This window comes from Phasianus colchicus, chromosome 13, assembly GCF_987193195.1.
Source record: "Phasianus colchicus chromosome 13, bPhaCol1.hap1.1, whole genome shotgun sequence".
NCBI classification, from domain to species: domain Eukaryota; kingdom Metazoa; phylum Chordata; class Aves; order Galliformes; family Phasianidae; genus Phasianus; species Phasianus colchicus.
This window is the reverse complement of record NC_143448.1, coordinates 4,703,277-4,717,500: the sequence shown is the minus strand read 5'-3', so window position 1 is coordinate 4,717,500 and position 14,224 is coordinate 4,703,277. Positions and strand designations below refer to the sequence as shown.

General features: G+C 44.7%; 1 protein-coding gene and 1 long non-coding RNA gene across 4 annotated transcripts in view; one reads left to right on the top strand and one right to left on the bottom strand.

Moving 5' to 3' along the window:
* The window catches only part of LOC116243605 (uncharacterized), a 19,227-nt gene extending 12,106 nt beyond the window's left edge, over positions 1-7,121 (bottom strand). Inside the window, exons 1-3 of one of the 2 annotated variants that reach the window (XR_016470877.1) lie at positions 6,924-7,121; positions 3,618-4,199; positions 1-3,054 (exon numbers count right to left, since the gene is read on the bottom strand). The exon at positions 1-3,054 is cut by the window's left edge and continues 4,019 nt beyond it. This is a non-coding gene — a long non-coding RNA (uncharacterized LOC116243605). The remainder of the gene's footprint in view (positions 3,055-3,617; positions 4,200-6,923) is intronic. The other variant, XR_016470878.1, reaches the window with a different exon arrangement.
* The window catches only part of LOC116243920 (uncharacterized), a 199,657-nt gene extending 186,721 nt beyond the window's left edge, over positions 1-12,936 (top strand). Inside the window, exon 12 of one of the 2 annotated variants that reach the window (XR_016470876.1) lies at positions 8,325-12,936. The gene's annotated coding sequence lies outside the window, so the exon portion shown is untranslated. Of the gene's footprint in view, positions 1-1,263; positions 1,404-8,324 lie in introns of those variants that run through there. The other variant, XR_016470874.1, reaches the window with a different exon arrangement.
* The last annotated feature ends 1,288 nt before the right edge of the window (positions 12,937-14,224 follow it).

The following is a 14,224-nucleotide window of genomic DNA, read 5'->3' as shown; positions in this document are numbered from 1 at the left end:
CAGGAAAAAAATTATTTATTGCCTTTAGCATGTGGTAATAAGTCTGGTTTTCTCATGCTGAAGTCCAGCTTAAGCTAGGCTGAAAGGTTGGCAAGGGTACTGGAAGGAAATTAATGTTTGCTGGTAGGGACCCAAGTGGTGATGAGCTCAGTGAGGTAACACTGAGTGTCACCAGAGCCACGGGGTGAACTTGACTTCCCCTGAGCTTCTGAACCACTGCATCTGGAAAGCAGGGGAAGGCTCTGCTCTTGGCACAGGCCTACCAGGGTGGGCAGGGAGGGAAGCCCCAGCCCCAAACTCCTCCTGCATTGGCCCTGCTGGGATATGGGGCTGTAGGGCATCAATGGTGAGTGTGCGTCTGCACCATGGTCAGCAGTGGCACATGGAGAAGGAGAGGGAGAGATTAAATTTGGGGCAACCTTCAGCCCCGACCTCCTAATTCCACATCCTGTCTTCCCTCGCACCTCATTACTCATTGGCCTGTCGAGCCTGGACTCCAGCCTGCCAGATTAAGGACGGCGAGTTTATTTAAAAGGAAACAAAACAAAAACACGCCAGTTTTCCTCATTCCTGGCAGTCACCGAGATGTCTCCCTGGGCAGGACCACACAGCGAGCAGGCGGTGGCACGCCAACAATTCCCTCGCCCGTCCGCAGCAGCATGGCATCTGGGGGCTGCAGAGCATTTTGGGGGTTGCTCTGGAGCCAGGCTGTTTTCTGTGAGGTCCCTCTGCTCCAAGCCCCGTGCACTGTCCCCAAGTCCCCTGGGATGGGCTTCTCAACACTTCCCTGGCTGCTGCTGGGGGGTTTCGCTCCTTCGCCTGCTTTTGGGGTGGGACGAGCGGCCCCACAGCCAAAGAACAGAGCTGTGATTTTATTTTCCTTCTGCTTTGTCTGAGGGGACAGACAGGCTATTTGGGGGCTTTCTGCTCACATTTCACTTCCTTTTTCCAGACTTGGGCTCATGGGTGTTGCCCAGAAGAAGAATTTTTTTTACTTCTGGTCCAAAATGGGGAAATTCTTAAGCGTAAAATCCAGCTCAGCTGTGACCCATAAAGGACCTCATACTGCTGATGCTTTGTTAGGCAATCAAGTTACATGATTTAACTGCAGAAATGTAACAGATATAGTTTGTTTGTTGTTTAACTCACTAAAAATGTTTAAACATACAAAGAGGCTTAGAACATTTACAGTCATATCTGAAATTAGAATGTGTGAAAAATGACTTTTTTTTTCCTATTTGAACTCATGCAAAACCTTTGCAGTCTCCACGAAGGCACGGAGATGCAGCGATGGGACCTCATGATGGATTGTTGGTGTGTGCATGTGGACATGAAACCGTGAACAGAAGAATTTGCACAGGCCAGTATTCAGGTTTCGTTCTGAAACCCTGGCAGAGTCAGACCCCTAACTCTGGCTGGTGTTAAACAGGAAGGCAGTGTGCAGCTTTTCTCTTGCATGGTTTCCCATGTAGTACTGCTGACCTACCTCACTGCAGCTACAGCTGCTCAGGCCCTCGCATGCCTTCAGGCTTTCCTTCCGAGAGTGCTTCTGGTGCCAGAGGGTTTTGGCAACAGTTGTAATGTGCATGATTATTTCCATTGAGGAAACCATTGGTGATAACAGCAACGAGGAGGTATGCGGGTGTAAGCCACAGCTTGCTGAAGGCATGAGACCATTAGGGTATGTAAGGATAGGCTCCTGATGCTGTCAAAGAGGAAGCGGCTCTGCACGTGAAATAATGTAGGGAAGGGAATATGCTAAACATAGTTTAACCCCTAAGCTGCCCCCTGTGAATAAAGTGTTTCCAAAAGCCTTCAGACTTGGCTTGAGCTAGGTGCTCATTCAGCTAATGAAAAACATTACATGCCCTCTGTCTAACCAACCTGATATATTTGCAAAGCATTACAGCAAGAGGAGATGCTTTTTGGTCACTTTTGTTGCCATGTTCCCTGATACCAGTGTTGACGTTATAAACTCGAGCAGTATTTTAAGTTGCTGTAATCTTAAATTTTGTTTCCTTATGCAGCTGCCCAAGCCAGCTTACATGCTGATCAGGATCTGCTGCAGCCTGGGAATAATCTGGCACCAGCTTCTTGGGCAGGCGCGTAAATCCTTACTGACATCAATGAACTGAAAAATTCTGAGGCCTGGCAGTGACAAAGGGAATAGTGAATGAGAGCAGTATTTCTTTATATTGATCTACCTTTCCTCATCTACTAATAACACTGGCTGTTTACCCTCTGTAATAAGCTGTGATGGGTGCTACGTGGGTCTTTGCTTTCCAGTTCTCCAGTGTCAGTATTCAGCAGTTTCTCAATCAAGATTTGGTATGCTTTAAAGAGACTGTTTCTGAGATGCACCTAAATACAGGATGATTTTATTTCCTGAGGAAAGTGCAGAGTGTGATAAGTGGATGCGACAGAAGTTGGTAAGATGATGGAAAAAACTATTAGGAACAAGGATTTAAGAACTCCTAGTGTGCATCACATAACACATAGTTAAACAGTGGAACTCAATACCCCAGGATGTTGTGGATATAAAAAATGTCTATGGCCTTAAAAAGTGATAACAAAAAGTAATGGATGAAATAAAAATCCATCAAGGATTTTTATCCATCAAGCCAAAGAGAGATACTGGCTCTGACTCAGTTAATGAGAGCTGCTGAAGTCAAAGCCAGGAACCTGAGATATGGGGGCAGTGGTATGGAGATTTTCTTTTGTGGTCTCTATCCTAAGTGCATGCTGGTGGAGAAGGAAAAATGTCCTTCCTAAACAAGACACTTGTTCTGATCCTTAAACAACCAATCTAAAATAAGGCAGTGATTAAAAAAGTACAAGCAGTGATACATACCTTATGAATAGATGCCTGCCCTTCTGACACAAGACTGTGTAGGTACTGCTATGGTCCTGAGCAATAAGCTGATGTTAAGTGCTCCTTGAAAGTCAGCTGTGCTATGCTGTTTAGCACAAGAGCTTTTTGCAAGGATCCTTAAAGTTCATGCCAGTGTGTTGGCACAGCAGTGAGAGGCAGCCAAACAAACCAGAGGGCGTTTTCTGTGGGAAAATGCAAAATTTCAATTTCTTTGATAGCTCTGAGTCAAGCAAGTCTATTAAATGTTTTAAAAAGTTATTCATCAGATAGAGAAAATACTTTCCAGGAAAATAGGTTTTTCTCTGGGGTTGAGAAGCTCTGTGCAATGGATTCAGCTGCACTGAGCACCTTCAGGAGGACCCAGGCCAGGGCCTACCTGTGCCACACACAGTGAGAGGTGTGCATAAGTCTGGGCACTGCTTCAGCTAACAACAGCAATCACAGGTGGCATGGGCTGACCCCAGCCCAGGAATCAGGGCTGAGGGAGTCCAAGACATCTCAGTATTCGTTACTGGCCCACTGTCAGAGATCACTGCTCTCAATCCCCAGGTCCCATCCTTGCCATCCAGAGTACACTTTTAAATGTGTCTTAAATTACAGCAATTTCTGAGGGTTTTTTGTAAACTGGTCACAGATGCACAAGTCCTCGCAAGTCCTTTATACGCCAGACCTGGTGAAATAGAGGCTGGCCAGTCAAGATGAGAGGTCACTATGCAAAACCTACCCCCACCCCTGCTCCTTTTACCTTTATACAGTTTGCTGGTGCAGTAGGACGGTCCTGTGAGAATGCGAGGCTGTTGCTCCCCTCCTTTTCATGCTTGGGGTATCCAGCACTTCCCCTGGAGTACTCTCTCATGGTCTGGATTTCAGTTGGAACAGGACAGGGAAGTTGAGGACTCATTAAATACTGAGGCAGAATGGGAGCCTGCAAAGAGCTAAGTCCATGCCAAGAATAGAGGCAAAGTGAGACAGGCTAAATCAAATGCATCCAAGAAAATTTGCACGGATACGTCTACCAAGGAAAATACATACATTCATAGAAGCAGAGATTTAGGTGGATCTAAGGCAACTGCCTTAAATTCACCACAGTTGCCTTTCCAGTAGTTCACTGATTTCCCCCCACAGTAGTCTCTCATGTTTACTTTGGCATTTGTAGGGAAAATGTCAGCGGAGTGCTGCTGTGAGTGTGCCCTGCTGCATGATGTTGAGCTGTTCCAGTACCACGGCAGCTATTTTCCAACAGATTAACATTCAGATACTGGGAGAGTTCATCCAGTTCACATAAATCTGCATAGAAATTTTTATTAACTTGTATTTGGTGGGCCACCTACAAAATGAAAACAGATTTCTTACATTCTTGTAAGATAGAAGAGACAAAATTAAAAAAAAAAAAAGTCTATGAAAACATACGCCTTGCTGAAAAAATGAAAGTACTAATCTTTCAAACAGTGGCATTTGCGTTCCCAGCGCCTCTAAATAAAAACAACAACTTAATTGTCTACTTACTGGATTCGTTTTTTCCTTGTTTGGCTGAAGAGAAACATGCCAGCGGGAAGAAAAAATGGATGTGAGCAAAATTAAGGCACTGGGTTGGCACTTGGGAGATCTGGTTTCAGTTCCTGGCTCTGTCAAACACTTCCTATGTGACCTTGTAAATGTCACTTTTGAGCATGTAAAACCATCTGGCCTGATCTAGTGAAACATGTATTTAATTTTAAGATGCAAGTAGTTTCACTTACGTCTCACACGCCTAAATTTAAAGACATGTTTACATGCCGTGCTGGTTGGGAGCCACAAGGCACGGCCACTGCCATGGCAGAGCGCTGCCCCGCTGGCTTCAGGATCCCAATTTTGTCCCTTTTTGCCCCAGGTTTGTCAGAGCAGAGGCAGCCACCCTCCTGCTGAGTGCAGCACCAGCTTGGTAAGCTCTCGTGCTCAGCACGGGAGTAATGCAAATAATTCACATCGAGGAAAGCTGTGGATTCGGATGCTGTTGTTGTAAATAAAATCTGCATTTAGGCACTGAAATAGTGGCCTGATTTGTAGAGTTGCTGAGCAACCAACGCTCATAAAGTCAAGAGCTCATGAACGCTTTGTATTTCAGAAAATCAGGTCAGTTATTTGGAGGCTAAAAACAGAAACTGAACCCCGATTTCAGTGCTTGAAAATCTGCCCTCGTGTGTCTTCAGGTGCACTCTGATGCCCTGTCCCTTGTCATCATAACCAGCCATACCCACAAACACTGCATAAAGCTGAGATTCAGAAGTAAAAATACCATCATTTAACCATTTCATTGTTTTCTAAATGTAATTAAAAAGACGAGTTCCACTGAGACATTCTAAATATATGTATATAATATACATATGTGTAGACACATGTTTCTAATGTAAATGGTATATATAATGTTATTTTATGGCATAGCAGATGTTTCTTAATTCCCTCCCACCGCACACTGAAGCAAGATTATGCCAGGCTATTTTATTATGAATAATGTGCTTGCTCCATCATTAAGAGGGTTATTAAAGACATAAACAAACTTTTATGCCCTGCTTTTCAACAGCTGCTGGTGGTCTACAAAGCGATAATCCCGCTTTCAGCGAATATTCTTAGACTTAAAAATAAATAAGGAAAAAGTAAATACACGGCACAGGCATCCAGGCTGACTTGAGAGTGGGCAGACTGTAAGTGTGACATCTCAGTGCCATGGAGGTGGAGGTGGCACTGCTCCTGTGCCAAAGCCTCAGACGGTGGGCTGGAAATGAGATGATTGCTCCATGCACTGCCCCTTCCCACCGCCACACGGGAACTCCTGTGCTAAGTAAACGAGCCCGACTGGCATTTATTTCAGTGGTGAGAGCAGGAGAGCAAAAATTTGAAAGCAAAAAAGCAAATGCTGGCTTTAAATAAACAAATAAACATCTCGCAAAAATACAGTGCGCACAGTAGCTGTTTTTTCCCTTCCTAATTAATTACGTGGCAGAGACACGGCTGCAGATCCTGTAGCCTTAGCTTTGAAGAAAATCAGCTGAGTAGGTTTTGTAACTTCAAACAAAAGGGTAGGACGGGACAATAAAGGTTACGTGGCCGTGTTCCGTCACAGGCGCTATCGCTGTTAATTTCAACGGATGTGACCCCTACACGACAAAGCTCCAAAGGTGTACGGGGAAGAAGGTTTATTCTTATAAATAGGACCGATGCCAGGTCAAGCAGGCCCCCTCTCTTTGGACTTCCTAAAGAAAACAGCTTCAGACAGCTGAGCAAAAGAGTTATGGAGAGTGCTGAGATAGGAAATATCCACGGTTCCTGATATATTATGGTTGGCCCAGGAAACAAGGAAGCTGAGAGCCAAAGGTAGTCCTAAAGGTGCTAAACTGCACAGCGCTAATGTACACAACAACATCCTCATACAAGCAGATGTTTAAAGAAAAGAAGGGGGAGGGGGGGCTGGGAATGGCATTTAGGCCACGTTGCACTCACCCTAGGGAGGAAAACTGAAAAAGGGGAATGTGGAACCAATTTTCAAGCTTGAGCAACTGAAAGTCTATTAAATGATTCTGTCATCAGCATGAGATGAGAAAAAAAGTAATAATTTATACAACAAATTGGGTAATTGTAGCTGCACGGACAAATGATATTTCTTCCCTGATAACTGAATAAACATTGTTACAAGAGGAAGGTTAGAAGGAAATAGCCACTTTGGTGAACTACAAGCACCAGGTCTCTGCTTCTGTTCGTGTCAAACGAAAGGCACTGCAGGCTGAAGGGCATAAAGCTCCTGATCACAAACAAATATTCTGAGCTGCTTAGGGGACTCTTTTTCAGAAACTGAGCTGATAAAGATGGGCTCAGCTTCACGTAACTACCAGCAATCTCAGCCCGACTACTGCATCACATCAAACTTAAATCAGTTTAATTTTCTTGAAGATACAGCAGTGTAAACTGGAGGAATTAACAGTAATAATGTGCCTTATTACCACTTAATTCATTTACTGAAACTATTATTTTCTTAAACGTAAGCTGCATAACAAGCAACAAAACAAACAGGACAAACCTGGAGTGGGTGGATCCAGGAACCACGCAGCGGGATTGCCATGGGTGCAGCTGTGACACCGGGCTGTTGGGCAGAACCTTCCAACTGAGCACTGGATACATCAGCAGTCAGCCAGGGCTGCACCTGAAGCATGCAGGCAGCCCAGCAGCCAGAGCACACGTGGGAACACATGCATGGCAGCCACATTCCGGAGCTTCAGGGCCTTGGTGCTGTATTTTCTTTTCTGCCACAGCCTTCCTGCGGGACGCCTGTGGCCTTTGCATTGTTCTGGGCAGACCTGTGCTGGGTTGTGCCTCGGGGAGCAGCTCCAGCAGCCCTTCCTGTGGGGTCACTGCTGAGAACAAATCCTTAAACAACCCACCTGGCCCGGGGACACACAGCATGTAGGTCTGGTCTCCAAACTTGTTAGCCCTCAGGTTGGGGGAAGGCCACGTATGTTTCCTTACAAGGCTTGCACAAGCACAGTCAGAAACTCACCTTCCATGGGAAATGGTGGAGGCTGTGCCGGCGTGCGGCCACACCATCTGGCCATGAAGGTGCCCAGCAGTGGCTTGCTTACGGCTGCACAGTGGAACGGAAGGGACAGGAGCACAGGCTGTTGGATTGCTGTGGGCTGCTGGGGCGTCAACAGGACATAGGCTGCAGGGGCCACATGTGCTGAAAGGCCAAGGGCCGGCTCCTCTGCTGCAGGCTGGGCCTTGAGGAGCTGGAACAAGAGGAGGTACAAAGGAACACGGGGCTGTGCTAGGATCAGTTTCCTGTTTGATGTCTTTCTGCGTAACCGTTCTCTATCCGAACGCAGGCACGTGTGTAAACAGCGCCAGTCCCCCGTGCCTGAAATGAAAAATAATAAAAATATATTTACATGACTTTAACATTAGGCTATTAGAAAGCTGCAGTCAGTATAACAGAGAGGAGAAAAAATTACAAAGAATGATTTGCATAGCAAACGCATTTCACAGTTGTTTTGGACAAATGCCCTCGGTAAATATGTTTAAAGTCATGTACAACAAGAATATTTTATCACAAGTAACCATGTTTTAATAAACACTTCGTCTTTTGGTATTTCATTCTTTCTCATCATAATAATAGAAATATAACACCATATATCACTGTAAAACACATTTCCACATAAACGCTGATAAGCACAAAATATTTTTCATCATTTACATTTTAACTGTAATAATATATGGCAGGATTAAAGCTGCATCCATCATGTGTCTAACTAACCTTGCTGTAATGAATTTTTAAATGTAATGGTTTCTGTCACAAAGTAAAATCATACATAATATCTTTTGACACAGTATGCTGGCGTACGCGAGGTTTTAAAATGTAAATGCAACTTCATTTTTAATTAGATTTATAAACTCTAATCGCTATTTTCTTTTCTGTAAACCAAAGGGGGAAAGAAAAAAAACGTGGGGCTGCGCAAAGCCTGCAAGTTTTTCCTTAAGGTACGGCGCTGCTGGAAGTGGGCACGCGCCCAGCTGTGCTGCAGGAACAAAGGCTGGGCACCGCGCACCCACCTCGTGCCACCGCCAGGAGCCGGCCGGCGGAGCTGCAAGGACAACAGGGACAGCAAGGACAGCAAGGACAGCCCGTCCCCAGCCCTTATCCTGCGCAGCAAACAGCCCGGCTCAGAGAGGAGAATCATTAAAAATAATTTGCAGGAGCTTTCTGTTCAGCGAGCCCTTTTTTTTTGATACAATATTTCCTTCAGTGATTATCGCCGCGGACATGTTCTGCCATATGGATGGAGCCGGGCGAGGAGGCGGCTCAATACCTGAGTGGTTAATTAAGAGCTGTTGCTGGGCCACAAGAAGCAGGTTTGAAATCCCTCTTCACTCACCGACAATGAGTAGCTTTTTTAGCAGCAGCAGTCACTGGGGACAGCCAGAAGCGCAGGGTAATTATTTGAGATAACATAGAGCTGAAGAGCGCGTGTGCGCGCCCATGTGTGCGAGGGGGAGCGCGCCGGCGAGAGGGCAGCGCTACAGAAAGTTTACAATAAAAAGGTCAACATCTCCTATTTTTCTGTACAGTGTCGGCAGTCTGTAATGCCTTTTTAGAGTGAATGACAATCTTTTTTTTTTCCTCTTAAAAAATGAATCTCTTATTTGGTATTCAAGCGTTGCAATTGTGAGCGTGGGGCAGCTGGGCCAACCTGAACGAGCCACGCTCACGTTATCAGCGCGGATGCTGAAATGACTTTGATTGCATTGTTGCAAAGTAGCAGTAATTCCAACATTAACTCATGGAAACCCTGCGTGCTCTCAAGAACAAAGGAGAAAAGCGGTGAAACAAAAGCCGCGAATGAAATGAAGAACGTCCTTAACACAGACATTTAGAGTGAAATTCTCAGCACACTGCCACAGGAACAGCAGAGACTGTTGGCTTTAACCAAGGGACTCACTTGAGTCAGATGAGTGTCTGGGCTTTGGCCACCACGCTGCTCGTGGCTCGGGGAACCTGGGTGTACCACTGAGCTGCCATTCCAGCCCACCACTGCCCAGTACTCAGATAGAAAGCAAACTGTGAAGCAATACACTGAGGTCCATTTCATTTCTCAGAGCTGCAGAGAGTATGAGCATCCTTTCTTTAACCATCAATGCTCATCTACATCAGAAGCTTAGAATGCTATTTCCCTGTTTGTCTGGTTGTTTCTAAGAAAGTCTTTTTCTACTCCTTTACTGAGCAGCCAAATGATGAAACCTCAGTCATATGCTTCTGGCATTTCCAAAAAATCCCACATGTGATTTCCAAGTTAGTAGGCTTAAATCTCCATCCAGACAGGCTCTGTGTGCAGCTCACACAAGCGCTTAGCTTTGTGCTGTAGGGTAAAAATAAATTCAAGAGGGAGAACCTTCATCCTCCTCCTCTCTACCTCCATTTTCGCATCCTCTCAGATGCTGGGAACAGCTCACCCAGAACGACAGGAGACTTTGAGCAGAGGCAATGGGAGGACATGCAGTTACTGGGCATCAACCAAAGATCCAAACCATCCGTCAGAGGGGGACACGGCGTACCTGTGCCCCTGCTCTTTCCCAAGGCAGATCTTGCAACCTTTGATGTTCCTCCAGCGCAAACAATACCACTCCAGCAGCAGCACTTTTGCCAGTGTAACTGTCTCAGCTTTGTTTAGAGACTGCCCAATATGTTAATTATCTTCTTTACCTCGGTGGCATTATACTGTCAAACCATACAACAGTCTTTAGAAAATAAAAGCTAACACCCTAAGCTGCTGTACCCGGATCCCATAATATCTATTCACTGACAATGCCTGAGCTGTCAGATCAGAAGAAGCTTCATTCGAATAAAGGTGGGCAGATGTGTGATAATGAGACAGAAGCATACAGATGCTAATATAACTGTTCAGCAGAGCAGGCTCGTCTTCGTTAGGCAGACCCAGGTAGCAGCTGCAGACTGTCAGACACTGGAATGCTGCTTTCTCTTGATTCTCATTTAAGATCAGCTTCGTTCGCTGTCTGTCAGTGAACTTTTCCCTCACAGGAGCCTGGACCCCTAGGTGATCAGTCACATTTCGACATAACTAGATGTCAAAAGAAGTTTAAGTTGTATGACGAACTGTGATGCATTCCCTGTGCTGGCTGGCAGTCTCAGCCCTCCAAGGCGTCTTGTTAATGATCCACCTGGAAACTCTAGAGTATTTCCTGTATTTTGTTTTCTTATTAAAATACCGGCTAAGCCTTTGTCAATATCCATGTCAGCAACTGTAAGCTCAAGACAATATTATCACAAGCATAATTTGATTTAAAAATGGAGCGCTGGACCGACGCTGACCAGGCAGCAGGAGACACACGGAGCGAGCAGGATGCAAGCGTTCAGCTGCTGTGATTTAGCATCATCAATTAAAACAAAATATTGCTGATTTTCTCCCGGGCAGAGGCAGGGGAAATGTAACTGAAGTTGCCCTATGCAATACGTCTGCAGCCAGGCAGCCAGCTCTGCTGATGAACACAACCAGGAGTAAGATAATGGGGAGTCTCTGCAGATGAGCACACAATTCAAATACGCAGGAGCTCGGAAACACAAATAACCTGAGACTGTCACTGCACGTACTGCTGGAACCTTTGAACCAGGAGTCTCAACTCCAGCAGCCTTTCATCTGTTGCTCAGAGCTGTTTACCCGCTCGCAGTCCTGTTTCAGAGAGCAGACAGGCAGAGGCTATTTTACATACCGTACACACGTGCACGCACACTGCAGTAAACACTCTCCTACCACAGTTGTGCAGCAAGGCCAGATACCGCCTGGTGCTCAGTCACACCAGTCTTCACGTTCCTTCTCAACTCCCTTTCTTGCTTCTCAGCATTTGAATTTCAACATTACAATTCTTGTTAAGATTGCCAACATTATGCGTCCGGGTACGATTAACAGGTTTCTCACGTTCTTAAATTTCTGAATTAAAAGGCCACGGGAGAGACATTCGATGATTTATGAGATTCTTCCTTTTCTTTTTTGGGGTGGGTGCATTGTACGATGTGCATCAGCCTGACGCGTGCATTATGTTTTCATTTGAGAGCAGCTATCATCAGATCAACAGAAATGCTGAAATCACAAAATCCAAAATGCAGCTATTCCTCACAATCAAGCCCGTGGCACTTAAAGCAAACACGAGAAAGCAGGCAGCTCCATCCACGTTTGTGTGGAGGTTTCTGGCATCTCCAGGGCTGTGGGAAGGCCATGGGGACAGGCAGGTCCCACACCACGGAGCCTCTGGCTTGAGCCACTGCCGCTCGCGTTTGTTCCGTACACACAAATCCAGCTTCTAATGGTGATGAAGAGTAGATTTGGCAATCTGGTGCTTTCTGTGCTTGCCCCATATCAATATAATTCTTAATTAAACGCTTCTCATGGCCAGTTGATATTCACTAATACTTTCTAATATAAAACAAGATGTCTCCCCCTAGATTCTGGTGTTTAGTAGCCTGAAGCTCATTAGTGCCTGTGTTCTCACCCAGGAGTTTTAAATATTTAACTAGCTAGGATTCTTTCAAGAGGTCTTAACCTTATAATTTGTAATAACTTGGGGATCTCATATCTGAAGTGTAAGTTATTAAAAATGTTTCTTCCCTTCACCCTGCATTGATTTCCTACTTCTAGCAATCATGCTAAGAGCTATTAGGCCAAACAACTGCAGCTGCCTATTTATTTCATTGTAGTAAAACACAAGTGATGATAATAGATTTCCTAATAGAGATTGATCTTGCACAAAAGTCAAAAACAATGCACGTACCACCTGGGCATACGGTGCATTATGCATTATGCTCTGCATGGTTAAAATCGTGCAGCTACAGAATAATACAGGAAGGTCCACAAAAATGAGCGTGCTGACTGATATATCTTTGCATGGAAGCACATTACTTCTGTTGCTTGTAATGGCCTGAACATGTGATACAAGTAAATTTTGTCTAAAAATTATCTAAGGACCACCTAATGTGCTCTGATGCTACTGAATGTCAAAAATGTCAGCAGCTTCCAGTAATGACTCTCTGACATAAACAGTAAGGGAGAAATATTACAGTTGCTGAAGGAGTTGCGAGGACAAGCATGCATTTTCATGAGAGGTCTCTTTGAATGGCAGCAAGTACTCAAGCAGGCAGCATTCCCTGCCAGTTAAGCTGGCCAAAGAAAGCACGCTTCCCCTGAAAGACAATTAAAATGAGTTAAATGAATTAAAAGGGCCCTGCGCAGTTAAAACGTGGTCAGAGGTTAGAAACGGTAGTATCTGGATTTATGAAAATCACGTGCCTGCCAAGCCTCAGAAATTGTGTGTAACAAGGGAGCCATTCGAGCTGCAACATAAACAGCTTTATAAAATTGAGGGCAATATACATAATTCTTAATTTCTAGGAGATTATTTTGTCAGCAGTTTTGCCATCTTAGGACCTGGGTAAAATACTGATTTTTAACATCTGATTTTTATCAAGCAGCTTTTCTAGCGAGAGAGAGACTACCAGTGTATTTGTGACCCAGGAGCAGCAGATAAATGCAATGCCCTCCTGTTTGTTAGAGATGTTTATGGAAGGAGAGGTGACATTCGCCTGTCACTCTTTTTTTTTTTTTTTTAAAGAGATGAATTATAACAGGGAAGGGCAGAAACATGCCTTGGACCTAAATCAGGAACGCATAACAGCATTCCCTACAGTTTCTTTGTGTGGAAGACCTCCACCTGCAATCAGCTGTTTAGCTCGGCTGTTTATGCAGAAGCGTAATTACTCGCAGATATGTAAGTATTAATCTTGCAGCAGAAACCCAGAATGCTGGAGTACACTTTTTTTACCCGTTACATACACAAAGTCTATCAGAAAGCGTTTGTCTCCCCACTCTTTATTCACTTTCAAAGGGTTAAACAGCCTATTTACAGGGCTGTCAGCAAGCTGTATCCCAAATCATGAAAAAGTCTGGCCTAGTTTTGTTCGGCATCGAGACTTGTCTTCTTGGCCTGTTGTTGTTACCATCATGTAATATCCATGACAATCGTGTTGTGCTTTTTAGGGGCTCTGTAGTGCTAAATCTGAGGGGCCACTTTAAGCCAGTAAAGGGCTTTATTTATGTGGATTTGAAAGAGTCTTGTGAAGGGCCTTCCACTCAAAATCCTCTTCAGCAGGTCATCCTGGTTTCAAAAGGATTTAGATGCAGAGGCAGTGATCAGTACTTCTATCACGTTCTAATAGACTGACATGAGCATTTGTGCCTGAAAGACAGGGGGAAAAAAGTGATGCAGATTTGCCCTAAATTGGACTGATGCACAAAGCGGAGCGCGCAATTGACTGACGAGGTAACCCCTCACACCCTGCCTTTACACTTCTAACCGGTGCCGCACAAAGAGGGAGCCGTGGGAAGCTGCATGGGAGCAAAGCATATCCATTTTCATGGACCATATGGAAATTTTGTTTTGTGTACAGAGAAAGTGTCTGATAACAGTGACCTTAACTGCCATATGTGTATGGTGAATAGTAAACAGAACAAACCACTCAGCTCTCTGACCCTTAGCATATGGACATCTCTACCAAAGGAGAGTTTTCACAGCACATCCACTTTCACTGTCATCTCACTGGTAACCCAGGGGATTTCACTAGATTTGTTAATGAATTGCTCTATTGACTTATATCTGAGCTTGCCTCATTAGAGTAGAAGAACAAAATTTTTATCTATGTTTTCGTGAAGGGGACCAGAATGCCCCTCCTTTGTTCAGAGGTGGGTAATCTGTAGGGCTGTCATCTGTTTTGAACTAATTTATTGTGTCAGTTTAAGAAGGCTCTTCAGTGTTCATTGATAC